The sequence below is a fragment of the Haemaphysalis longicornis genome, unplaced genomic scaffold, assembly GCF_048455015.1.
Source record: "Haemaphysalis longicornis isolate Haplotype H1 unplaced genomic scaffold, Haemaphysalis longicornis Haplotype H1 scaffold_8, whole genome shotgun sequence".
NCBI lineage: Eukaryota > Metazoa > Arthropoda > Arachnida > Ixodida > Ixodidae > Haemaphysalis > Haemaphysalis longicornis.
In genome coordinates, this window is record NW_027526445.1 from 171,574,291 (window position 1) to 171,601,592 (window position 27,302).

The window sequence follows — 27,302 nt, forward strand, 5'->3', positions numbered from 1 at the left end:
CCTCATTTGGGATTGTGAGCGCTTTGGTATACAAAGAGTGTCTCTCGCGGTGTCCTTGGGCCAGCCGCTGTAAGTAGGACTAGAAGTGATTGACGTATTAGGTCCTTGGAATTCTTCCAAACGTGCCGCTCGTGCAACGAAAGCCCTATTGGCGTACCTAAAAGACACACGTCTTGATCAGACTTTTTAAACAGTTAAAATCGTATGTATTCCTCCTAATCATTGTATTCATCATCGTCATCACATTCATCTGGCGTAGCAAGCCAGGCAGCTTCTAAGGCATTGCGCTGCTGAGCATGAGGTCGCGGCGGACGCTATTCTGATGGTGGTTAAAAGCAAAAACGCCCGTGTGCACAAGATTTCGGCGCACGTTAAAGATCCCTAAGTGGTCAAAATTAAACCGGAGCCCTCCGATATACGGCGGGCCTCATCTGCTTCGTTGCGTTGGCGCGTTAAAGCCCACAATCAATCAATCAATTAATCAATCAATCAATCAATCAATCAATCAATCAATCAATCAATCAATCAATCAATCAATCAATCAATCAATCAATCAATCAATCAATCAATCAATTAAATGAAGCCAAGTAGCTTAGCTCGGCTGACATCGCCAGTTTCATTAAAGATCGTTCTCCCTCTCTCTCTGTCTCTCTCTCTCTCTCTGTCTCTCTCTAAGTAGCTGCTAATTAGTTCAAGAGGGCTTTATTTCTGATACCATATACCGACAGTTAGTGAAGCAGAGTGGAATGCTTAATCGTGTGAAAGGCTTTCGAGAAGCCAAGAAATATTCCAAGCGTGATATTTTGGAGTTCTATTTTGCTGATAATTATTTTCTCTCGTGAATGTGGAGGCTGTAGGACAGAAACCAAATTGCTGAGACGTTATTACATACTATTTATCTAATAAATTGGAAAGGCGCCGAAATATTCGTTTTTCGCGACCTTTTGAAACACCGCGGAAAACTAGACAGGGGAATATAATTATTTAAAACATCATTAGAACCGCATTTATAAAGAACACTGACTTTCGCCTATTTCATTTCACTCGGTAAGACACCAGAAGCCAACGATAAATTTTAAATATGAGTTATAAATAAATATAGGACACAATATATCTGATACATACTAATGGGTTTGATCTTAAGGTTTAAAGCGTCCTCACTGTTACTTTTTTTATCTTTATATACTGACAGTATTTTGGCCTCAACAGAGGGGGATAAAAATATACTGTAACTGAAGTGTTCACTCAAATATTGCAACGCATTACAATCATGGCTGCTATCAATAAGCGTTGAAAAATAATAATTCAATTTATGTGCACGTTCATTTCCGGAATGTTTTTCCGTCGATCCCTGGGGTGTGCCGGCTATTGCATTTTGACGGTGTAAAAGTTCACTTAGTTGGCGCCAAACTTGGCTCGAGTCAGTTTTACTATAGAATATATTAAAATAGTAGTTCTTTTTGTTTTCCTTAAAGCAACCATGAAGACAAAATACAAGTTGGGTTTGTTAGAAAGACTGCTTAGTCCCGATAACAATGATACCAATATCATCGCAATCTTCGAACAAATAACGGAGATATTAAAGAAAACGCGTGAAGTAGTGGGGATCCCCTAGCCAATTGCCCGCAACTTTTCTATGACGTCACGAAACCTTGTTTGTGGGATTGGCGGCCGCCTAACTGACCTGTCACGACGACACATGACTGGACGTATGTAATTGGGGGTCTAGTTCCATTTGACCGCATCACTTGAATGTTAACGTCCAGTAAACGCACTGGAGTTTATGTCTTATTATTGGCCCGTATGAATCATTCTTGCTCATAACACGCCACTGTGGCGCAAAATTTAGAAGTTTTCAAATACTTCTTGGTTTTTTTCGTTAAAAAAACATCTTTTGTGGCTGTAATGGAGCTGAGTGAGATACTGAATCCTAGTTCTTTTAAATTAAACGAAGTTGTATTTTCTCTTCATGGCTCCTTTAAACAAGAGTTCAACTTATTTCGATAAGATTTGAAAACAGAAATGCTTCAACGCTCCCGATCGCGTAACAATGTGTGATAAAGCCAGTTTTCCATTGCGATAATTTTAAGTATGCGGGAGGTAAACCATGGCTTCCGTGTTGGGTTAGGCAGCATTACTTCTTGATACGGAAAAGATTCATTGTAAAGGGACCGAAAGGTATTGATAAAAATATCAAATTCTTCATTACATGTAGTAAGTGAGTAAATTGACTTCCCATTGAAGTTGGTAACCATGGTTTGAAATATATTGAAAGTCTGCAAAGTGATACATCGACTATTATACGTCTTCTCTTTGTTGACATGGTTATATTCATGGTTAGCACTTCACGTTAAAAACACATATAGATGGTCACTGAGCACACTGCTTATAACGCCACCAGACAGAGAATGAGCAGAGCTATTAGATATCCGTAAATGAAGAATTGTTGTGCTAGTCGAGGTTATGCAGGTAGCCATCTGTACAATGAATTAAAGAAAGACGAGAACAAGGAGGTGTTCGATAAGGTAACGCGGCTGCCGGTCTCTTCCCTGTCTCTATATTTCTCTACATTTCTCTACATCTCTCTGTCTCTACATGGGGCTTCACACTACGTTCCCATTGGTGCTCCGATAAATGAAGCAACATAACGGCAACACAAGGGAACCTACACGGAACCCCCATGGTGCTTCGCATCCTCCTGATGGTTCCCCATGGCAAGATGGTGTAATTTTTTTTCTGGGTCCATCTCTCGGTGTTCAATCTGCCACCCTGGTAGTCCAGTGATTGTCATTTCCCCTAATTACGTAGCCAGCCTCAGTACAATTTTTTATTTTTTTGAACAATGATATCTTAAGCTCAAATTTGTACGCTGATGCAGGAAGCTGGTTTCCTGTCTCTAAGTGTCACTGCAATTATCATCCTTTCCGTGGCTCGCTCAGCCAACCAAAGTTTGCGTTCCAGTTGTTGAGCAAGTCGCCATGTTGGGCTCCATACGTCATTACATCACATTTGTTTCAGAACTTGACGCTGGGCATTTTATGCAAATTAAAGGCCCGGATCATTTCATCAGGAGGCTTTCACATCTCTGACGAACTCGCCCACCTTGGTAAGAGCTAGAACCCGTGGCCAAGTCTATAGCCAACGCCCGGGCTACGAACCGAAAGGAAATGCTGAGCGTCCGGAACACAGACAGCTCAATCGAAAAGGCACCGGATTCATAACGCGACGGCACAGGTTCGAATTGGACCTTAAGAAGCGTTTTTTTAAAGACGATAGTCTCCCTTGGGCTACCTAAAACCACAAATTTTGGTCTGTCTGTATGTCTCTGTCCGTCTGTCTGTCTTTGACTCAATTCAGCCTCCCTGCCAAAGTAAATTGAATACTATGCAATGGTTTTATATACTCAGAGACAAATTTAAACGTGTAATCCCTGTTTATATGTTCATACTTGTCAACTTTGTTGAACAAGAACAACACATTACGCTAATATAAGACAGGAAATTAGTACACAAAGGATATTTACAGTGTTCCTTCATCACAAAATTCATGGATGCTTGGTTTTTTCACAGCAAATGATATTCTACATCTACTGCAGAAAACCGGCCCCTGCTGTTGGCCGCGTCACCTCCTGGCGGCATATGAGAAATCACGAGGCAACAGCAACGAAAGGTTCCAATAGCTAGGTTCCACATTCTGCTTGGAACGCATGTTGAGCACGGAAACGCGATTCTATAAACATTGAAGTCGGCAGCCTCGGTTCACGCGCGTCTCCGCCGTACTGCTGCGCTCGCGTCGAGTAACCTGGCCTGTAGCAGTAGAACGCGGTAAATTCAAATCGCCTAAAGCAAACCTTTAGCGTGTTTACCTTGGCATGAGCCTGACGGTAGAGGAACAACATGAGAGGTGAGTGGGAAAGCAACGGGGGGCATTTCCTTGGAAATGTCTACAAAGGCAATCGTCTTTTCACGACATCTGCAACGAAAGGAGCAGATACGCGGCCAATTTTACCTTTCTATTTCGCTTCACATGTTATTGTACCCTGCTCAGGCCCTCGCCGGGCAGGGGCTCGACGTCGGGGTATCAGGCCGGGCTCGATCTCGACGCCGTGGGCCGGGAAATACACGGCATTTCATTCCTGGGCTTAGCCTATAATAGTTACGACGTTAAGTGTAGAAAAGAGCATTAAAGGTATGTTCTCTGTTTATTTTACGCCACTTTTGATGTTAGTTGTACGCATTGTTTTAAAAACGTGTTTTGCCTGGTACGGTACTGAGTATCTATAATTTTAGCATTCCATGTACTGCAACAATATGTTAAATTTTGCGGTATAAGATACCAAAGATAGGATACGGGAAATAATTCAGACTACCGGGAGCTCTGCACCTATGCCTATGTACACGTGGGTTTTAGATGCCGCATCCATACAAATGCGGCTGCCGTGGCCGGGAATCGAACTCGCGTGCTAGAGAAACACCACCGCCGAGAAACCACTGGAGGTAAAACACTTCAATGGACGTATTTAATCCTGGAGTGAAAGTCGGAGCTAATAAATTCAGCAATAGCAATTTGTGGCCGACACAACTACGTCAAAATGCCAAGAATCTGGTCATTAAAGGTTATGGTAACTATCATGTTAAAATCAGAGGTAATATTACGGGTATGTGACATGGCAGCTGAAGATGGTGTAAGCGTAAGTACGTGTACATCTTAACCCTAGTGTTTTACATTTTAGTTCATAAACTGCTAAACACTGTGTACAGACTACCTAGATGCTCAATTTGACTGCTGGCTATGATGTCACTCAACCAAATATGACAAATGAACTTTCGTCCATGGGAATTAAGGCCTGGTCTGGTCGCAACAACGCATGCCCTCCCTGGGCGTAAAAATGAATGACCAGGCCAGGGCCGTGCTCGCGCAAGGAGTTATCAGCCTGGGCCGGTGTAAGGGCTTCATACAGGGGACTCGGGCTGGGTTCAGGCCTTAACATTATACCGGTGCAGTCCAGAGTTTGATTTTCTCGGCCTTTCTCGGGCATTCCTCGGAGATTTTTTTCTTGCCACTTCGGAGATTTTCGGGAACGACGGAGGGATCTGTGCCGGCCTAAACAGCTCTACTGTAAAAAACGGCTAGGATAATGCCATGACTCGAAAGTGAGTGTCGCCACCATGGATTTTAAATTATTTACGTACACAAAAAGAGGCATATTTGAAAGCGACTTAAATGAAACGAAATTCGGGAGAAAGAGAAAACCACATTGGTTTTTGTGAATTTGGCGACAACGGAGAACATACAGAATAGTATTGTCGTTCAATACCTTCTCGGTCAACATAATCAAAACTAGATTTACCCAAGCTATAAAAACGATTAGGAATGGTTTAAAAACAGATAATCGCAAAAGAAGAGAGTACTAAAGGAACCCAGCGCATGGTAGCCGCTACCCCTTTCTTCGATGTGTTCTCGTGGAAGCTTTTCGCAGGTCAATGTGATACTTCAAACCAAACTCGTACTTCAAACCAAATTGACTGTACTCCTGGCCAGTTCTTAGGCAAGCAATGCGTTGGTGAGTGGAAGCTCAAAAATTGTCATTTGCAGCGTCTTTGAGCTCATAAGCCTTTGATCTCCAGCTATTTACGGTTTAGACATAGCGGGAAAGATCGCAGCCACTGTGAGTTAACAGTCCGTTTTTCAACAAAAGTTCCTTCTATACCCATTTTCCTTACTTTTATTCGGCCCGTGATTTTTTTCACTAATATCGGTCCTACGGAAATAACCTGTACAATTGTTACGTAGGCGGCTTTAATCCCCGCATGCATTGTAATAATTTGTTGTTACCCCTAATATTTCCTCTTCGAGTAGTGTTACCACGCACGTGTCAACACACACCAACAACGCTGATACTTTGACGTATAAATAGCAACTTCAAGACGGGCGATAAATTTCCGTGCCGCCCATCGAACTCTAGTGAACACAAAACCAGCGTCAATTTCTAAGCGAACAATGCGCTATACCTCAGCATGGCAATAGTACCTACAATACTTCAAAAGTTGTTTGCAGTACCCCAAGCTTATTTACATTTGGAACAGCGCTGCTGCCTGCTTAAGTGCATTTTTGTAACCAAAAAGCAGCAAAAGTACGTCACTTACACAGTAACCACATTGCCCCCGCCTATTTCTTGTAGGATCAAAACTCACCATTACTTACTGTGCATTCCTTAAATTTCACCCTGCGTAAGAGTCGCGAAAATAGACGGTCTGTTACTCTAAACGGCGACATTATCATAGGGGGCGATATTATTATGTATGTGTGAAGCATCTTGTAGGGAACCACTAAACGCTCAAATTTGTTTGAACGGTACAGTTCCCGCTGTGGACGCAAAGGCAAGCGATGCCCATTCATTGGCGCGTTTATGCAGTCGCAATTTCTAATAGACGAGGTTGGCAGCCTCCGCATCCTTACATGAGCCTCTGCTCTTATATAATTTAAGCGCGAGCACCTGCATTGAACCGGTTGAAAAGCGATGACCTATGCCAAAGCGCTGCGATTAGAAACCTTAACCGCAGTTCCAAATTGACCACAAGAGCATCAAGTGCATTTTAATAATAAAACTGGGACACACAGCTCCAGCCGTAATACCGAGTGATACGTTATGCCGTATTCGGGAGTACCACCAATACTCGTTGCACGAAAGCTTGTCTCCCGCAGAGCTGTCTGTGAAAACGATCAAGCTGGTTGACTCCGGAGACACACCCACCGTAGACCAACGTTTAGCGTTTGCAAAAAGTGCATAAAACGTTCTAAGGTCCGAGGTCCTCCCCATTATGATCTAAATTGGCTTTGATTGTCCCTGGCAATTTTTTTCCCAGCACTGCGTTCGTGTTTAGATGTTGAGCGTACTTTACAGTAATCGGGCATAACAAGTTTTTTAAAGATGCTTTTTCACATTGCGTGTTTTCCGGTGAAGCATATGGCCGTCTGAGGTGAGAGTATAGTTGTAGCTCTACTTTACATTCCGGTTCATGAGTGCCGCCGCTTTCAAGAGTCATACAAGTCCTCCCCACAAACGGCGCGCCTCTCCCTCCCGTCCACTGCGCGATCCCGTGCACTCTTTGGAGGCGACCTGCGAGGCGCGAAGGGGTTTCATTATCTCTAACCACCAATCGCGTGTGTCCTTTATTTGTGACGTAAATATCTGGTCACTGTCCTTTTATTTAAACATAGCCAATCACCACTGTAGCTAACTCCTACACAGAAAATGGCACCACAGTACGGGATTCGCACCAATTGTCTATTCACAGGTTGGACAGGCTGTGAATTTCTCTACGTTAGCAGGCACATCCATTAAATATATCAAGACAGCAGTCTGCTCTCACACAAAAGCAGATGCAAGGCGGCAGGTACGCACCCCGACAGACTGGCGAAACAATAGAGAGGCTGCACTTTCGGAGCGTGCAGAAAGGCTGATTTCTAGACGAAGAGAATGACAGGGTTACGACCGCGTGTTTCTACACGCTTCGCTGCCCCCACGTGTAGTGTCGTGCCACTTCGCGCGTTACAATAGTTAACGACTGCTAAAAGGAGCCATCGTTCGGGTCCTGAGGTCTGGAGCTTTCTTTCTGGGAACTAGCTTTGAGTGCCTTGGTTCGAGTACCTGCCGATGCCGCCATTGTTTCGAATTTTTATTGTGAAAACATTTTTAGATAAATCATACGCGGTTTTTTTTTTTGTTAAAAAAGGTGACTTTGCATTCTTTAGGTCGGCTTAGGTTTGGTCCGCACGTTACGACAAAGTGTAATTAACGTTCTCCATCGTGCGAGGGGACATAACACGTGTATTGTGGTGGGTGCCGCGCAACGAATCGGTTCGAAATACGCTATTTGGTGCCGTACCAGCGGCGAGTATTTATTTTATTTATTTATTTAGTTAGTTATTTATTTATTTATTCCTAGTTCAAGGGCCCTTTTGAGGGCATTACTAGAGGAATAGGAAGGAAAAATGGCAGGCAGAATACATCGTAAATGTGTAAACAGTAGGGGTTTTTGAAGGATACAATTCCTCTATAGCAGACCGAAAGCGACCGCTATCGGTGATAACGCCAAGGCGTTTAGGAAAATTGTTCCATTTTTGGGCTGTATGAACAAAAAAAATACACGCTGAAAAGTCGTAGTGTGCGCGCGTGCCGGGTAAACAGCGCTACAAAGACTGACATGCGAGGCTCTAGGACGGGGTACGATTAACTGATTGGTTAGGTGCAAGGAATAAAAGAACTGGCGATAAAACGACAGGTGTGCTATCAGTTGGCGGAAAGGGAGAAGAGGGAGGCAAAGTTGCGATTTTATTGGCGAAACGCTTGAGTTATACCAATACTCTGAAAAGATGAACCTTGCTGCACGGAATTTACGCGATTCACGAACGTAATAAAGGTTGGCTTGTGGTGGGTCCTAGAGGATGTTGCTGAAAGCAGGTTTTGAAAGGATGAGCGTTCCGTATTATTCAAGAAGTTAAATGCAGGATAGTACCTTGTAAAGGCTGCGACGGAAATACCCGAGCGCACAATTTGCAGCGGGAGTAACTGGGCTGATGAGGTTGAGCCAGGCTAAATCATGACTAACGTGGATGCTTAAGTACTTGAAGTAGGATTCAGAAGGTACAACGTTGTTGTTTAGGTAATATTTCAGGGGTGCATAATCAAAACGACGGTGACAAAAGTTCAAAGATGTTTTAATGACGTTAAGTGACAAGAGCCATTTCTTTCACCACTCTTGAGCATGGAGGAGATCGTTTTGAAGGGCAGCTTCGCCTGAGGAATCGATTATTGGCCGGTAGGCAACACAATCAACCGCAATAAGATGAATACTGGAAGAAACATTGTGGGAAGGTCCTTAATATAAAATAATAATAAAGGTGCACCCAATGCGGGCTTGTGGGACATACGAAAGAACCGGTGACAGGGAGGACGAGTAATTTCGAATAAGCAAACTGTAGACGATTTAAAAGAAAAGTTTAATTTCAAATTAATGTAGACGGATTAAACTTCAGGCGAGATAAGCCTAAGTATAATAAAAATGGGGGAGCTTATCAAAGGCTTTCTCTAAATCTAAAACAGGACGTTGATTCGAATGTTGTGGTCAAGAGACGAATGCAGGTCGTGAAGGAATAAAGCAAGTTGAGTGTCTCAAGAATGGCCTGTGGGGAAACCATGTTGGTTATAAATAAAAATGTTTACCGGCGATAAAAAATTAGCAACATGAGAGTAAATCATATATTCCATGATTTTAGAGCATACACACGTGATAGAGATTGGGCGGTAACTAAGAGGGATGATCGGCTTCCTGTTTTGAAGTCAATGATGATTTTACCAATTTGCCAGTCTAATGGAACAATTTCGTGTTCAAGGACTCTTGAAAGATGAGGGAAAAATGATTTGGAATGCGTAATTGGTATTTTTGGGTACTTTGGCATTAATATCACCAATTCCAGTGGAGGAAGAATAACGCAATTATTCTATCACCCCAACGAAGTAGGGCTAGAATAATTCTAGTATTGGAAGGATGACGAAAATCTGGCATATCGGGAAGATAGATAGCAGGATCGTTCGTGAATACAGAATAGAGAGCGAAATTTGGGGTATGGGCTACCCTAGCATCGGGGCAGGGCAGCCGTAGCTACCGAGCAAAGAGATAAGGTTAGATTGTTCTGTGTTTATAGTCTTCCAAAATCGGGTATGGTTGCTTTAAAGCATAGAAGGCAATGTGTTAGAGTAGAACTTCCGTTTATGTTCGGAAATTAGTATGCCATTTTTTAGCAGAGGTGTAGTATTTCTTCGGGGCAGAATTCAGTTTAGTGTATTTGTGAGAACGGAACGGACACTTTTTCTTGTTATTAAAGCATTATAAAGCGTCGATAGGCCAAGGAGAGTGAAGACGCCCAGTTATTGCGGTAGATGGTGTATACACATTGATTAAGCGGTGTATTTTATCCTTCCAGTTGGACTCAACAGAGCGGGTGGAAAAACTTATTGCGAAGTTGTCAGCAAACGTTTCAAGCTTCACGTTTATGCTGAAATAGTCGCCCTGATTGGGAAAAGTGTTACTTTGTTTCTTTTTCTGACAACGTGAAAGCTGCACTGAAAAGTTGAGTGTAAGAATGTGTGGTCACTGAGCCCTTGGAGATACCACAAAGCTAAAAAAATTCGCGCCAATCCACCTTTTGAATGTGGCTGGAAAGCAAAGCTGCAAGCGGCACCCCCAACGATTACCCATGCGACGTCACTTGAATTCACTCACGTCGCTCTACAAATAGTGAAACCAGAGACAAGTAAAATGCACCTAACCACACCCTTTATTACCTCAAATATATATTCTTGGTAAGGTTAAATTAACGCATGATGCATGAATTGTGTTTGGTTGAGTTGTATTGGTGTAGCAAAGGAGTGAAAACTCTTTTTTTATAAAATATAAGGAGGCTCAAACCCGGTGTTAGACTATCGCACTTCTCCATCTCTGCCGGTGCGGACGGAGGCGACGAGATCGGCGGCAGAGACGAAGGAGATGTAGAAGCAGGTGGAAGAGGAGGAAATACTTCTATTCAGATTTTTAAACGGCCCAGAGTGCGGCCCAGGGGAGTGGTTCCTTCTTCACTGTAGCCCATATTCACTCCACCCCACCTGTGCTCTGTCCACCAGCTGAAGTTGGGTAGGCAGAGAGGGGCTGCTCAGCAGCATCTCCCATTGCTCTTTTTCGGTAGTTGACAAATATAAGGGAGGGCGCTCACGGCAAAAGTTGCGCCCCCCGATTATATGGCGGAATGTTCCTACTTTTTAGCAAAATTTACATTGAGCGTCCTAGCGATTCGGGTGCATTAATTGAAGGCGCGTCGGGTGCGGGGAGGAGCCGGATTGTATGAGCACTAGGGTAGCTTGTTGTTCTATGGAAAGGTCAGGGTAAGGCGAAGGTTGGGTCTAATGCAGAAGGCGATAATGCAGGGTTATGTCCCTGAACGAGACAAGCGGGTGACTGTCCTCGTGCAGCTCCATAGCACAGGGGGTAAAAGGGCAGGCTTGGTGGGCGTATTCGTTGCCCTCCATGGAAGCATTAGCGGGTGTCCAGATGAGGTGAAGGAGCAATTTGGGGAGTGGGTTTTTAGCACACGCAGTGCAGCTCGGGACACTAAGCCGGACTAGTAATTCCGGAAGGCTTGTTGGGAATCGGTGACTACCTTCTGAACCCCTGGTTGAGTGAGAGCCAAGGCGATGGCTGCCTCTTCTGCTGCCGTCATGTCTTCGGTCTTGAGTGAGGCACAAGCAAGGAAGTTGGTTCTGGAGGTAGCCACGATGATGGCGTAATTCTGCCCTGGAAGTTGGGAGGCGTCTGTGTGTATAATTGCATGTTGACCACCGAGGGTGGCGTTGCGCGCTTCAGCCCGTGCTTGTCGGCGACCCTCGTCATGTGAGGGGTTCATATTTCTAAAAAAAGGCAGCATATTTAGTTCTTGTCCCCAAAAGTCCCGGAGTACATCAAGCGGAGTGACATTCTGTGCTGCCCAGCCAATCTGGTGAAGGAGGCGGCGACCCGCTGCAGTTCTGCTTAAGCGGAGCTTCTGGATAGAAAGATGGCCTTTTATCAGCTCTTCCACCGTGCTGTGGAGCCCCGTGCTAAGCAGCCTCTCCGTGGACGCACTCATGAGAAGACCAATGGCTTGCTCAACCGCCTTTCTAACCCTTATTAAAGCATATTTATGTCCTCCTTGCCGAGAGGAAGACATGGGTTGAGGTAAGTGATTCCTGAAACGACAAATGCTTGAACTAATCGAAAAGTATCAGATTCCTTGAGGCATCGCTTCTTGGTGGCAACTCGCCTGATCATGTCTCTGATTTTATTGATGCTCTATTTCAGGTGCTGCAAGGATGGGTCACTCTTAGTGTCGGCCTGAATATCTAGGCCCAGGATCCTAATGCTTGGGCTTGAAGTGATGGCCTGGCCACCATGGTGTATTTGAATGTGTTCCTAAAGGTGTCCTTTTGCGTGATTGCGGACGACAAGGAGCTGAGATTTTTTACGTGGACACGGGAATATACAGGCTTTAGCACATTGGAGTACTAGAAGTGAGATGCCATGGGTTGATGGAGCTTCCTTTATCGCTCTCGCGGGGCATTCAGCAAGAATTCAGGGCTTAACCCCGCAGATGTTCTTCGTGAGTGCACCACTTGTGTTACCCGTCTGCGCGTGGGCTCGTAGCTGAATCGGTAAGACAACGGGCTCTGGCTTTGTTACTCTATTAGTTCCAGGTGCGATTCCTGGCGGTGCCAGTAAATTCTTTTATTGGTTCGCGGGAGTGTTCCGTTGACACCAACGGTCGCGGAAGAACCCTTGGGTGGTAGAGGTAAAAAGCTTTGCTTTAAAAACAATCAGGAGCCGTGTTAAGGAATAAATAGGAAATTTCGCCGGAATGATCACTAATTATAGTCGGATTCGTGACGATTTGCGACAACGCAAGACTGGGACATGTGTACACACACTGAAATGCAATTTTATTCGACGATAAGGTAAGGGCGATGTCAGATAGATATATAGATTGTATGGGTTAACGCGCCGACGCGACGCAGGCCACGAGACGCGCCGTAATGGAGGGCTCCGGATTTATTTTGACCACCTGGGCATCTCTAACGTGCCCCTAGATGCGGTACACACGGGCGTTTTTGCAAGGCTGAGGTCTGAACAGTCGATTGAAGAAAAATTGAAATCACCAAAAAAGTAGAATGAGGGCTTTCGATAAGTGCCCTAATTGTGAACAAAGAGTCACGAAGCAAAGCCGCGAAAAATCTGTCGCTGTTAGGTGGCTGGTCACACCACGACCGAATTTTTACAGAGAGCGACCTGCCTGCGCGTGCCGATTTCGCGTGCCGAATTCGTTACTGCTTGTTTGGTTGTTTTTATTGTTTTTTCCTTTCGCCACTGCACCGGCGGGGGCTGCATTCGATGCCCTTTCTCCCGCAGTATACGCGCTTTCTCAGCCTGCCACCGTTGTTATTTTGTCTATTTCTCGGTCTGTCATGTTGAGTCTTTGCCACTTCACACCGGAGAAAGTGCACACCTTCTGTGTGCTCCACGGTTCGCTTAAATAAGCTTTTTTAGCATGAGAGTGTTACTTTACTAGGCGGACGAAAGCACGCACCCAGCGAGTGAGTGAATTAAACGACTTTATTTGATCATCCGGCGGACGGTTATCCTAGCCCCGTGCACGAGGTGAGGATCATCGCGATGCGGCCACTCATTATATCTGTGTGGCGTCTTTCTACTCGGCAGCCCTCGCTACTCCCGCCTTCTTCTGGCACCCGCGCCTGCCCATCTGCGGGGGTGCTAGCGAGCACCTGGCGCTTTCACTCGGGCGCTGCTTTTCGAAGGCAGCCAAAATCCACTGGACGGCCCATGTATGCTCTTCCCGTTGGTCGCTTCCAGCGGCGGCCGCAAGCAACTGCAGGATCGTCGTCACTGTCCTTGCCTCCCTCGTACTCTGTTCATAAGCCCACAAAATGTGGGCCGCAGTAGCCCTTTCCGACACACAAACGCGACACAAGTCATTAGCACCGGCGTGGGAAGTAACCCAGTCTGCAGTTGCCGGAATATCACCGCCTCGCTTCGGGTCAGGCCCGGGTGGCGAGGGCGTAGTCCCGCGCACTATTCTACACTTCAATGTACTGTGTCATCCTGTCTTTGTCCTCGCACTACCACTCCTCCGTCGAGTCAGCCGGTTGGGCGGCGCGGTATGTGATACCTCGCGCTGCCTGGTTGGCCGTCTCATGGTTTGCATTGCCTCGGGCCGACACGTCCCTTCTTATGTGGGCCGGGAACCACTTCATTGTTACCGCTATGCCCATTAGGTTCACCTCGTGCAGCACCCGCACTGCTGCCACATGCACTCTGCTTCTAGCGTAGTTCTGGAATCACTCCGCACGGTCGTGTATCCGGGGTCGGCGAGGGCCAGGACGATGGCTACCTTCCCGGCCCAGTGCGCCGCCCGTGTCCACACGCTCGCCGCCGCCTTCGTCTCGCCGTTGACGGAACTGACCACCGAAAGGTGAAAGCTCCCATACTGCCCAGAAACTCAGCCTCGTCCACATACATGGCACAGCTGTCCCTGGCGTGGACGTCGATCAAGGCCCTGGCTTTTGCCGCCCTCATCTACCTGTTGTATTGAGGATTCTCGTTCTTGGGTATCGCGCACACTTGCACGTGTCTCCGCACACACTCTGGTACCTCCGCTCCTTCCGCAATCTCCTCGTCCGCTCGTAAAAGTCGAGTTGCTCGTAAAAGTCAAAAAGTTGCTCGTAAAATTAAAAAAATTCGTACCTTTTTGTTGAAAATATTACCGGTCGACTCCCCGCACAATCCTACATACAGTGGTATTAAAAGTATTGCGGTACCTCGTCATTACGCCGCGCTAATTCGTGAAAAAGCCTGAGCTGATGTGAGGCACGTCCGCTCCCACCGAGGACCGCAGCGCCTTCCACGCACCCTGTCGCCGTCCACCGAATGGACACCCACCCGGACATCGTCTGCAGAAAACTGTCCACACCTCATGAGTTCTAACCCTTTGCTAACGCATTCCATTGCGTTCCCCGCATTTCATAGTGCGCGTAAATACGGAATAATAATAAAAAAAATTTCGCACATTTCTTTCTATAGCATGGAATAGAAAAAATCGACAGGAACAAGCATTCTGCTCGTACTGTTTCACATAGTGCATGAAAGCAAAAATGAATAAACAGAAACAAACACTCGGCGGGTGGTATATTCCTTACGAGGCATAGCACGAGCATAACAAGAAAATAGCGTGCATCAGCTATTTCCCGCGCAGTCTTTGTTGGGGTTCAGCTTCTTAGACAGTGAAGAGCAGCATAAATTAGGACTATTAAAAAAGCATCTCCAGTGAGTCTGATGGAGAAGTTGTAGGTTACAGTCGACGTAGACACAAGGCACAGCGACAAACCTAGACAGAAGGCACAGCGAAAAATCTCCTAGCACAGTGCGAGTTCAGCGTCGATAAGAACGCGCACCGGTGGCGGACGCAGTGGAAGAAACTTTTCAACTGCAAAGCCAAGCAAATGGCCTTCACAGGACCCAAGAATGGTCGTCACCACGAGGCGAAGAAGGATGTCGCTGACTTTATCCGGAAGCAAACACAGCGTTGAATGCCTGTGACAACCGAGATAATACAGGCAAACGCGAGGGAGATCGAAAACATTTGAGGTGTCGCACAGACTTCATTCAAGGCCAGCAGTGGCTGGGTCGCTCGTTTTATGAAGCAATTAAGGTTTAGCCTGAGGTGGTGGACATCCGTGCGCCAAAACCATCCCCCTGACTTCGAGGAAAAGCTGGTCACATTACAGTGCTTCAGCAACGGGAGGAGTAGTACAGACTGGGCGATATCGGTAACGCCGATCAGAACCCGGTATATGCCTATGGCCTACACAGTGAATGAGACGGGCGCAAAAGAAGTGAAACTAAAAACTGCAGGCTACGAGAAGCAGCGCACTACCATGATGCTGTGTTGCACGGCCGATGGGCGGAAGTAGCCGCCCTAACTCATTTTTAAGCAGTATAATCTTTCCGCTGGGAAAGTGTTCTATTAAAACGTCCTACGTGTCCTTGAGAATGCATGTATGAGTGGTGCCCTGACTAATGACTGTGTGAAGACAGTTTAGCAATGCCGTTTGCTCTGCCGTTTAAGGTGTAACTCCCGGTCACTTCTACCGTAGCTACTTGAGAGGTGCCATTACGTCCGTGCTTTCAGAACGTGGTTCAGACATTGCGCTAACACCCGGCAGTATGGTGAGCCAGATACAACCGCTAGACGTGGCCGTCAACAATCCATTTAGGAATATGCTGGGGAAGCGTTACATTGACAGGTTGAGGCTGCATGACCAATAACTGTCACCTACCAAGCGCATTAAGAGAGCTTCCCTCAACCAAGTAGCACACTAGGGTCACCACAGAGTGGGGGGAAATTTCGCAGACCTAATTGTGCGGGCCTTCTGTAACTGCATTGTCTTGAATGCGCTGTACGGAAGTGAGGACAGCGCTGGTGGAAGAGGACAGCGATGTCGACAAAAACGACTACGAGTGAGCATTGAGCCTGTACGACGGGCACCATAGGCATAATAAAGTGCATGTTCTAGTCCCAGTCCAACACTTTTTTTCATTCGGCTTACATTCGAGGTAAGCGTCTTTTATTTTCAAACCTTCTAAATATGCGGGTCTACCTAGAATTGAGGAAAGCATAGTTTCACGTCGATATGGTAACTTTTTAGTTGGGGTCGTCTTGTGAGGAGGGCATTTCGAAATCTTTCTGCCAACTTTGTCTCATGACTCGAATGTCAAAGTAGTATTGTAAACAACAGCTCCGGAAACAAATAGTGATCTTGCAAATTCTTATTGTGGTTTTGCGACATTTCAAGCAATCTCGCAGATTGGTTTCAGATTAGTTTTCAGAATCTGGCATTCCAAAAGCTTTATGCTGTAAAGTTCTAATGTTTACAGAACTGAACCAGTGTGCAGTTCCTGTTCAAGCAGCGATTTCATTTCATCTGTTTCTGTTGATTTGCTTTACTGCTTGTAGCGGTGAGCTTATTAGAAGTCAAGGAGACACCGTATTTACTCACTTTTAGGCCGCCCTCGATAGTAAACCGACCCGAAAAATTCGGAATGTCATAAAATGAAGCAAAGTTACCTTACATATAAACCAAATGAAAAAAAAGGGACTGAACTTGGGTATAAAGCTTTATTGCGCTTGCGGCACTCGTCTTAGCATGTTCAATGATAACTCGTGGACGTCGGCTTTCACGACATCGCTGTTGTTTTGTAGCTAAGCTGTTCCCCCAGCGCACTGTCCCCACTTCTGTCCAGCGCATTTGAGCGCTGCAGTAATGGGAGGCCCGCACAATTACATTGGCCGTAATCTCACCCCATTCTTCATTGACTCTAGTTTGCCAGGTGGCTGAGTGAATCACGCTTGATGCGCATGGTAGGTGTGAGCTGGTGGTTTTGCAGCGTTAACCAGTCATTGCGACTATTCCGCAGCCTGTCCCTAAATAGCTTGTTGATGGCCGCATCGAGTAGTAGCTGGCTCACTATACGGCCGGGTATTTTGCAACGTCTGTACCACCTTCTGAAAGCATGGTCTTAACATCTGGCAAGTAACCATAGCAAGAGTGTCTCCTAGGAGTGCCCAGGAGTGTCTCCCTAAACCGCAGAGCCGACAGCATGGCCGACAGCCGACCGTCCAGCGAAAATACACGAAGGGTGCACAACCTGGTCAATGTCTCTGAATTCTGAGAAAACTTCGCTTCTGCGCGTTACAAATAAAAAGCAACCACTTCCCTTCACGCACAAAATTAATAATGATATCATAACAGAAGCCATAGAATACAAATATTTAGGTTTCACAAGCACAAACCAGCTTACGTGGTTTTTACTTGGAAACTCGGACTTCTTAGATATAAACTACGCAATGCGCCATCCAATGCAAATCTTCTGGCCTATAGATACTTTGTTTTGCCTAAAATTGAACACGCGACCATAGTGTGCGATCTCTACTATCAAAAAGATAAGCATAGGCTAGAAATTGTACAGAGACGGGTGGTCGGGCCAATAAGTCGGGCCCTTGATCTACTTAAGCTGAGTCCATGCGACGACTCGAATGTTTTGAATCTCCCTTCCCTTGAGCAGTATTATCTCCATTGTCAGAGGCATCCCTTCTTCTATTGCTACAGGAAAAGTCGGCGACATCTTTCTCGACCACCTGGTGTCAACTTTCGAAGGTCTTGTGAAGGTCATTCGCATGGCAGCGCAGTTGAAAAGTTCGTTCCACTGCTTCTGCCATCGGTGCAGATTCTTCTCTTCCATGCTGAAATCATACTGTGCCTCTAAAACTTCCTTCCACTTAAAGACCTCAGTGTAGTGGCCCGTATTGGTGGGTGCAATTGTGCTGCCCAAAAAGATGGGTATTGAAGTCACTCGGCAACATGCACAAGCTGACGCGGAACAGGGACAGCTGTGTCCACGGCGTTTGAATAAGCGAAGTGAAGCCTGTAAACCTGCAAGCTGCAAGCTTGTGGCTGTGAGATAGCGGTAAATGCCAAGGAAATACAGGAAACTCGCATCCTTGAATCTAAGATGGCCGACACTTTCCTGAACAACCCTTTAAAAAACAGCACCGTCCGGCATTCACGTGAATACGGTAATATCTATCCACAGTATTACACATTAGTGTAAGAAAATTTGTCAGAGGGTCATTTCAGTCTGCCGGTGTGCAATTCATAACGCTTTTTTAGGGGAGTTTAGTTTTGTGCCTCTACACATCCTTAACCCTTTGAAGTCTGGAAATTTACCCGCTTTCCAGCCATTCCAATCGACAACTACTTTGCCAGTTTATGGTGCTGTGAAGAAAAACTCGCAGCACAACGGCATAGCCACCATGGCGGGCGATTTTCTCATTTGTCTTTGCCATTATTACATGCTGTCTAATGTAGCAGCGGGTAGAACCTTCCGAGATCGATTAGTATAATTTTTAAGGTGGTATGCAGTGGACCTGTGTACCCACTGATCTGCTTCTGGATAATATAGCCTCAGGAACTCTACTTATTCACTTTGTATTTTGTGAAAAGGACCAGTGGACAAAGTCGACGATAAAAATTTTTCTGAGAATGGAACGTTGCTTTGTAGTATGGGACATGGAGCTAATATAAAGTAATGAAACCAGCTTAGTTGGTTTATTAGCTTGTGAAAGGTGTATTGCTGATGCGGGTAGTTGTTTCCCCAAACTTATGGTGTGTTAAGTGGTCATTGACACACAATGGTCCTTTTGACGTATTTGCAATGATCTCTCAACCAAGTAGACCGGGGACAGATTCGGCAAAACTTTTACCAGGCTTTCATACATTCTCACGAAATTGAGTTCCCGTGGCTGCTAAGTCACTGCAAAATCGTCGGCAATAATTGAGCTGATGAAGCTGCATGGATAGGTCGTGACAGAGAACGCTCTTAGTCTGCTAGAGAGGTATCCCGCTCGTGCTCCTGTTCCTCGAGGTTGTGAATAATTATTTAGGCTACGACCCACCAATTATTGTGCCATTCAATAATTAGCGGGCTGAGCGCCACCCATAGCAGCAAAAGAAGCGCAACACGAAAATTTTGTGTCAGTAAGGGAAGGTTGAAAGTTAGGTTTGTTTGTTTAGAGGCAGGCGTACATAACATTCTGTGATGAAAATGCAAGCTAATATTGCTACAGAGACTGATCATGAATGCGCCACTGATGCACCACAATGGCAATTAAAAACCTTTTATTGCTCTAAAAAAGCAATTGTCATATAGTGGACGCTTGTTCAAATTTTTGTAATTTTAAAGTACAGCTGATCTAGGTTGATATCCGGGTCCCATGGCTACGCTGTGTATTTCGGTGGGGTAAAACTCCCGATAATTCGAGCAGGACGGTACTCACAACAGTTTCAGTTTCAGTTTTTTTTTGCATTTCTTACATAGCAAAAAAAAAATATCCAGGGAGAGGGGACTGAAAGCGGATGCTAAATCAGCTTGACTGGGTCCCATCCCCCCTAGGAAGCGGCCCCTGGCTTTCACTACTCTTCGGATATATAAACGTTGGCCCATAGTTAATACAATGCATTGCAAAACCAAACCAAATTTACTAGACACGCAATAGTATGAGTTAGAAGACCAAGCAAGAGTGCACTGAGTGCAAAGTTCACTTAACTGATTCGCCAGGGCTCTGGAGCATGCCGTAGCATGTCTTAACTTCCACAGCGGGCGCTGCGAATGTTCGGCTCAAGCTGTTGCAGGTTTTTGCAGTGCCTGATCGTTGGGCCTGCGATGAGCTACACTTGCAGAATAGGCCGGAAAGGGCTGAACAATTATTCCTAGCGCATGCACTGAATTCGAACTAAACTTAAAGGAACTAGTTTTTGTCCCCTTCAGGTTCAAATATACGAGCTTCTGCTGTAGTTCATCATCACCATCAGCCTGGTTTTGTTCACTGCCGGATCAATGCCCTTCCCAAAGACTTCCGGCCTCGTATTTACTCTTCATTTAATCCAGCAATGTTGCATTCCTAATTCTGCCTAATTGTTATAGCAAACTTGGTCTGTAAGCTTTGGTTACGACGCCAAATCGTTGCAGTTATTTTACGTTGCTTTAGCCATAGTGTCAGCTTTGGGTTTCATTTGTGTGACTTCAAATTTTTGGATATGACTCAGTTTTCTGGTTTTTTTTGGATATGACCATAGGTCGGCAAAACAGAAAGAACTCACTCAAACTCAATCACATTTTTTTTTATTTACGCTGTACTCAATCAAACTCAGGCTCAAAAAGTTCGTCTGTTCATAAAATCACTCGTACTCACTCATCAAATACTCATTTGTAATTGTACTCACTTGTACTCAAACTCATTTGTCCTCACGAGTATTCGTACTCAATCTGTACTCATGAGTACTGAATCTGTACTCATGAGTACTCACTCTGTACTCACGAGTACTCACTCTGTACTCATGAGTACTCAATCTGTACTCACGAGTACTACTCATTCTGCACTCACGAGTACTACTCATTCTGCACTCGCGAGTACTACTCATTCTGCACTCATGAGTACTACTCATTCTGCATTCATGAGTACTCAATCAGTACTCATGAGTACTCAATTTGTATTACTCACGAATACTCAACTTATCTGCGCTGTTAGCTAGGTCGTAGCTCGAATGAAAGACAAAGTAGAAAAAATAAATTGTTTAATTGATTAGAAAAATACAGGTTACATATAAATCAGGACAGAGGAAGAAAACGTCTGACGCAGTGCACTGTTGTTGGGCGACTTGTACACTGTACATGTGACGTAAGCACTCGCGTTGCGCCTGGCGTCTCGTCTTGTTCTCAGGGCGGGTCGGGCTCAGGGGAGCTCGGGGCTTGTCGGTGCGGCCATGGCCGTAAACTGCGTTTTTAGATGCAGAGCATCTGATTCACTCACCTTGTCCCTCCGACGTCGTCGTCGTTGTCATCGTCGGCGTTGTCCACCCCTCCCCCATTCTCCTCGCCGCGCCAGCTGCGCTCTCTACCGCTCACCCTCTCTCCTCTCCGATAGCGAACACTCTCTCGCGAGGGGCATTAGATTGGATTGGCTTGGATTGGATTGGATTGGCTTGGCTTAACTTGGCTTGGCTTGGGTTGGATTTGGATTGGATTGGATTAAAGTGGATTGTGATGGATTGTGTTGCGTCATAGCCGCGGCACGTTGCGTCATAGCCGTGGCAGACGCGCTGGGGCCGGCGCATGTGCAGTACTCTCTCTTCCGCGGTTTCCTCTCCTTCGGGCGCGCTGCGCATATGACCAGTGTGCCGTTCTCCGGCGAAGCAACATCCACGGTTGGCTCAAACACCTAGAGTCCACGCCGCTTTACAAGTACGCCAACGTCGTCATCGACTGGGACCGGCTTACGCAGTCCCCTCAACGTTATGCGCGCTATAAAACGCGGTCCCTTCGCCGCTCCGCCTATGCGTCGCATCTACACAGGGGTTCACGCGAGGGGAGGTGGGAGTTTTTCTGCGTGTCTTCGGGTGGCAGCTTTTGTCGTCCGTTTTCGTTTCCGGGCGCGCTGATACGTATCCTAATCGTGCTCTGAATCCGAAATGCGCCTGCCCCCAGGCACAATGAAGCGTTCGCGTAGATTGACGTCCGTTCGTATCCAGATAACTGTCCGCTTGTTCACAGATGCTCGATGCTGGCGTTTGTTTTTTGTTGTTCCAGATACTAGAAACTTCGTTAAGAGGGTGTTCGTCTCGTTGAGTTTCGGTGAATTTCAAATCTGCTTGATTTTATTGTGTGTGCCGTGTGATTCACTTCGTCAGACCTGAACTTGACAGTGTTTACGGCGTTGCGTTGGTTGCGCCGCTTCCGTCGGCGATTGCGTTCGTGTAGCTCGTCGCGTGCTTGATGCATGTGGGGGCGTAGACGTCTGGTTTGTCCGGTGGCGAGCTGCGCTGTGTAGGGATGGCATAGTTCGGCGCGTTGAGGACGTTGCTTGAATTGACGCGTGCGTTGCGTATGGTGCGGGACCCGTTTGGCTTTTCGTTTAGTGTGCGGTAGCGGGGCGTTTTCGTGGCATGGCTGATCGGTCAAAGTCGTTGCGGCTCCGTGCTCGCAGTCGCCGTGGTTGTTTCGGAAGTGAAACCGTTGTGGTGGGGAAGCGGGCGTAGTTCGTGCCGTCCGTTCGGTCCCACATTCCTCGGCGTCGCAAACGTGACTTCATCGTCAGGGCATTCGATGCTTCGTCTGGATCGGGTTCATTCGTTGCCGTTCTTGCCGTGTCCGTGTACGTCGTTGCTCAAGACCTCGTCTTTTGCCCGTTGTTTCGAGAATCTTATAATCGCTATCTCTCCCATACAAGCAGGCTCCGTTTATCGCGAGTCCGGTTGCTCGCGGCTGCGTCCTCTTGTACGAAATGGTGTTTGTCGTTTGAGTCTCGATCGGAGCGCGGGTGCCGGTGATCTTGTTAATTCTGGCTCGGACATGCCGCATGCGCTGGCCGTGTCGTTGCTCGTTGACGGACCTACTTGCACGAGTGTCATGTCGTTCGTCCGCTGGACTCAGGCGGGAGCAGCGGGTGTCGGAGAGCTCGTACTTTCCGGTAGGGTTGAACCGCGTGCGCTAAGTCTTGTTGCTTGTGGCCAGGTGATTTCTGCGGTTGTAACATTCGTTGGCCAAGTCCGGATAGCACCTGCAGTGGGAGCGGAGGATGTCGCGAACAGCAGTTTCCTCCGTGTGTGCTGGCTTGATGGCGTTCCGTGCGTTGTGCATTTCGTTATCCGTGGTCAGCTCCACTGGTTCAAGTTGGATGTCGTTCGTCACTTCTGGTGCGTATCGTGCGCTGTGCGTCTCGTTTTATCTAGGAAACTCCCCTATAATTGGGGTGCGGGCGTTCGCCACGTATGGTGCATTTCGGGCGCCGTGCGTCTTGCGCGCTTGTCGTGGCCATATCCACCAGTCCGGATGCGATGTCGTTGGTTGCGTGGACCCGCGCCGGGACAGCACGTGCGGAAAATGTACGTACCGGCTCCGTTGCGTTCCGTGCTCTCAGCGTTCCGTTCATGTACGGACGTCTCTACCGGAAGAGCGGGTGCCAGGAACGTGGTGCCTTCTGGCTCGTGCGCGCTGCGTACGTTGCGCGTCTCGGTGCTCGTTGCTGGAATGACCTGCGCGTGGGCGATGTAGCTCGTGGGCGACGTAGCAGAGCAACGTGTGTTCGTGATCTCGCCAGAAATGCACTGACCTTCGATGCGTCTCCGTAATCATGGCGATTACCTGGGAAAGGTCCGGTGAGCACGCAATCACAATTTTGCATGCGTCGTCTCGTTCGTTCCGTTCGGGTACAAGGCGGCACGCCTGTACCCGAATCTCGTGCAGTCCAGGCACCGTGGAAAACGTGCGGCCGACTCTCGCCAGTTGTGTCAGAAAACTTTCTCGTTCATCACGCAGCCTTCTGCTCTCAAACAGCGCCGCTTGCAGGGTCCTCTGCCGTTTATTGTCGGAGGCAGCCTGAAGTAGCGTTGGCACATTCGTTCGTTTGGAGAGATGGCGACGTTCTTCGTTGTCCTCTAGAAGACGCCAGATGATGTCGTCCTTACGGCCAGAGCAGGGTAGCCCTCGCAATCGTAGTGCGCTCACGAACTGCTGTTTCTTCGTAGAGCATAGGACGTAGCGTTCCGTTGAACTCAGCACTGTGTCGACCACCGCTGGCGTGGAGTGCGTCGGTGCCCCATGTCTGCGTGCTGCACTCTCGTAGTCGTGGTGTGGTCCGTCCAGGTTGTTCGTCCGTTCGTCCTCCCGTGGCCTTAAATCATGATCCTGTCGACTGCAACATCTTAGCTAGGTAGTGGCTCGAATGAAAGGCTAAACAGAAAAAAATAAAATGTTTAACTAATTAGAAATACTGAATTACATATACATCAGGACAGAGGAGCCCGAGAAGAAAACGTCTTACACAGTGCATTGTCGTAGGGCTTCCCACTGCGCGAAGGCACGTACACGGGAGAGAGCGAAACGGGACGTAGGCACTCGCGTTTTGAATCGCGGGCTGAATCGCGGGGCAGTTGGCCAGTTGTAGAGAGGGCGCATTATGTACATGAAGCTACTTAACGGCGACCCCAGTAGCTCCCATGTGTACAGCGGGGCGTGATCGATATTAAGTTGCAATAATGAATTATCTTTATGACGGACACAGACAGACAGACTGACAGGCCAACATTGTCGCGCTCAAGTGGCCAAAGAGAGACTATCGTCTTTAACCATCTGGAAAGAGACGCTGCCGCCTCTGTTCCGACTTCTGCGAACATTGCGCAACCGTACCCCTCGCAACCGCCGCCAGCCCGCAAAGTAAGAGATAAACAGAAAGACGAAAACCGGCTAGCGCACGAAAAGCCAAAGAGGGAGGTCCCGCCGCGAAAAAGGGACAGGACGGGCGCTACGCGTCGTTGTGTCTATTTCCGTTAACAGCTAGGCCAAAACCCACACGGGTCTGATCTTACTCACTAATTTTTCTATGCGTGTGTGTGCGGTTAACCAGAGCGCCCGGCACAAATTGCTGCACGTGGCGACGCGCCGACGGTGGGCCCGATTCGCGCCTCGGTCAGCCAGCCCGCGGCAGACGTGCCGCAACTGGCGGCACACGGCGCCGCCGAGTCTACTCTCCTTTTCCCATCGAGACGGCCGCACCAAATCATGCTTGGGACGACCGGCCCGCAAAAGACACGCAGCGACGAGTAGACTCTGGAGACGGCGCCGCTGAGTCGCCTCCTCTTTCCCATTCGTGGCTCTGCTGACGCAATTACTTCGCCTGCATTCCCCGGATTCAAACTGCGGCCAGTGATAGTCCTGATTGGAAAGATTCGAACTGCGCACGGCTTGCGGAACCCCGGGGGTATAAAACCAGCCGTGAAGCAGCGGCTGTGCGGCGGCATTTCATCGGAGGCACTGAGTTGAGAAGTGCCTTTGTGCGAGCCATGTAACGCTCTTGCTACCTTTGTATATATTGTATATGAATGCAGCTTAAAATCACCGTCGGCTCGACAACTTCATCGCTCTCCTCTGCGCCGCGTCGATGGCGGACTGAGCAGGGCAACGTCGCAACATCTATGCATCTGTATTGTTAACCTGTGGCTTTTGTATTTATGTTGTACAACGCGCCCCTTATGTAACACCCCCCTGTGGGGTCTTTAAGGAAATAAAGTGAAGTGAATCGAACAGTGGTGACTGAGCTAGAATGGCCCAGTCCCAACAGTGTGTGTGTGTGTGTTCGGGGGGGGGGGGGCGGGAGGGCATCGGTCGCAGTCGAGGGCCGCAGGGCACCCAGTTGCTGGTACTTCGCAGCCGTTATGCTCTGCCGTGCTTTGTCTAATCGAGAACAAAGTTTGTAGACGCGTTTTTCGGTGGCGTGATAGCTTGCACTGATGTCACTGTATTGCCGTGTTGGTGGGTTGGTTGCACAGTGGAAATCTGCAGCTCTTATCTCGAGCAACGCGGATGAAGCTGACAGCGATCGATCAAAAAGTGCGGTGACGTCGTTATGTGCAATCCAGATGTTTTACGAGACGTTCCAAGATGCGAGCTTAAGCGACAATCCCGGCGTCTGGCGTTGGCGTACATCATTTCAAAACAATTCCTTCACGAGGCCTCTCACAGTGCGAGCTTATACTCGGCGGTATAGTTGCTAGCGAGGGGAGGTCGCCCCGCCTGTAAACAGTAGTGAAGGTAGGGGAATAACAACCACCGAAATTCACCATCATCGTCAGCGCCGTCATTACACGGTGGCATAAACGAGAAACGGCTAATCGGGTTGCCACTCGAAGGTAAAGCCACTCGAAAGCAAAACGCTCCTCCAGCGGCAAGATGACAGAGCTCTTCGACAAAATATGCGAGGCTAAACGAGGCGCCGCACGCGTTGAACTGGATATTATGATGTCCGATTCACAACTCACAAACGTGCTTAGGTGTACTCGGATATTTTATTTCCATTGCTGGGGCAAATTCCACCGCCGCGCCTGCATGCCGTAGTGCACGGTGGGGCTATATGCTAACTTGTAAATGGCACTAAACGAGACCATATTACTAGCGAACCTGAGCAAAATGTTTCAAAACGGGAACCTAATAAAACCATATGGGCGCACGTACGTCAGACAAACTGTCGCTTGAATACGCACAGCGAACGTTACAAACCACGCAGTCGGTTTGACGCGAGTTACGTAAATTAACTGCGACTGTTGAAATGAGCGGTTCGGCTCACGAAACGACTACACAGCGTGACATGCGTCTACGGAAACTTCTGAAGACCGAAAAAGAGGGACTTTAGTACGCCTAGTTCGTGCGTTGTTAGCAGCCTCCACCGCCTCTCCCCTAAAACAATTGGAAGGGAGCAAGCGCAATGAAGCCGCCACGCGTTCACAGGCCGCGTCAACAAAAATAACTGCGGCAGTCAACAAGTCCCATCAGAGAAGAGCAACTGCGGCCGCGTTTCCCGCCGGGCCCTCACCCCCTCCTTTTTCCCTCTTCACCGTGACCCCTTTGCGAGCGACCGCCGAAAAACGCTTACAGCGCCAAACAGGGCCCGGGAAAGGAGGGAGGTGCAGTTTTCGTTGTCTAATTTTACCATCCTTGACAGTTAAGCTGCACAGCGGCACCGCTAAATGTTTGCGACTCGTACACGCGCGTCCGGACTCAAGCTCGTGATAAAACTTGTTTGCACTACTGTACTCAGGTGGGCATATACTCATGAATACACAGTACTCATGAGTAAACAGTATTCATGAGTATTGTACTCATGAGTGCTGTGTACTCATGAGTACTGTGTACTGATGAGTACTGTGTATTCATGAGTACTGTGCACTCATGAGTACTGTGTACTCATGAGTACTAATACTCATTAGTACTCAAACTCATGAGTACTCATACTCATGAATACTGTACTCATGAGTACTCATACTCATGAGTAGTGTACTCATGAGTATTGTACTCATGAGTAGTGGACTTACCCCTGTACTCACTCGTCATCGTACTCACTGTTTTTTTCTGGCTGTGTGATCACTCATCATCGTACTCACTCGTGAGTTTGAGTACAAATGAGTACAAATGAGTGTACTCACGAGTGAGTACGCCGACCTATGGATATGACTCAGTTTTCTGCTTTCGTTGAATTTTCAAAAAAACAAAGTTTCCCTCGCACTCTGCCTGCAGTTGTCCACTGATGCTGTT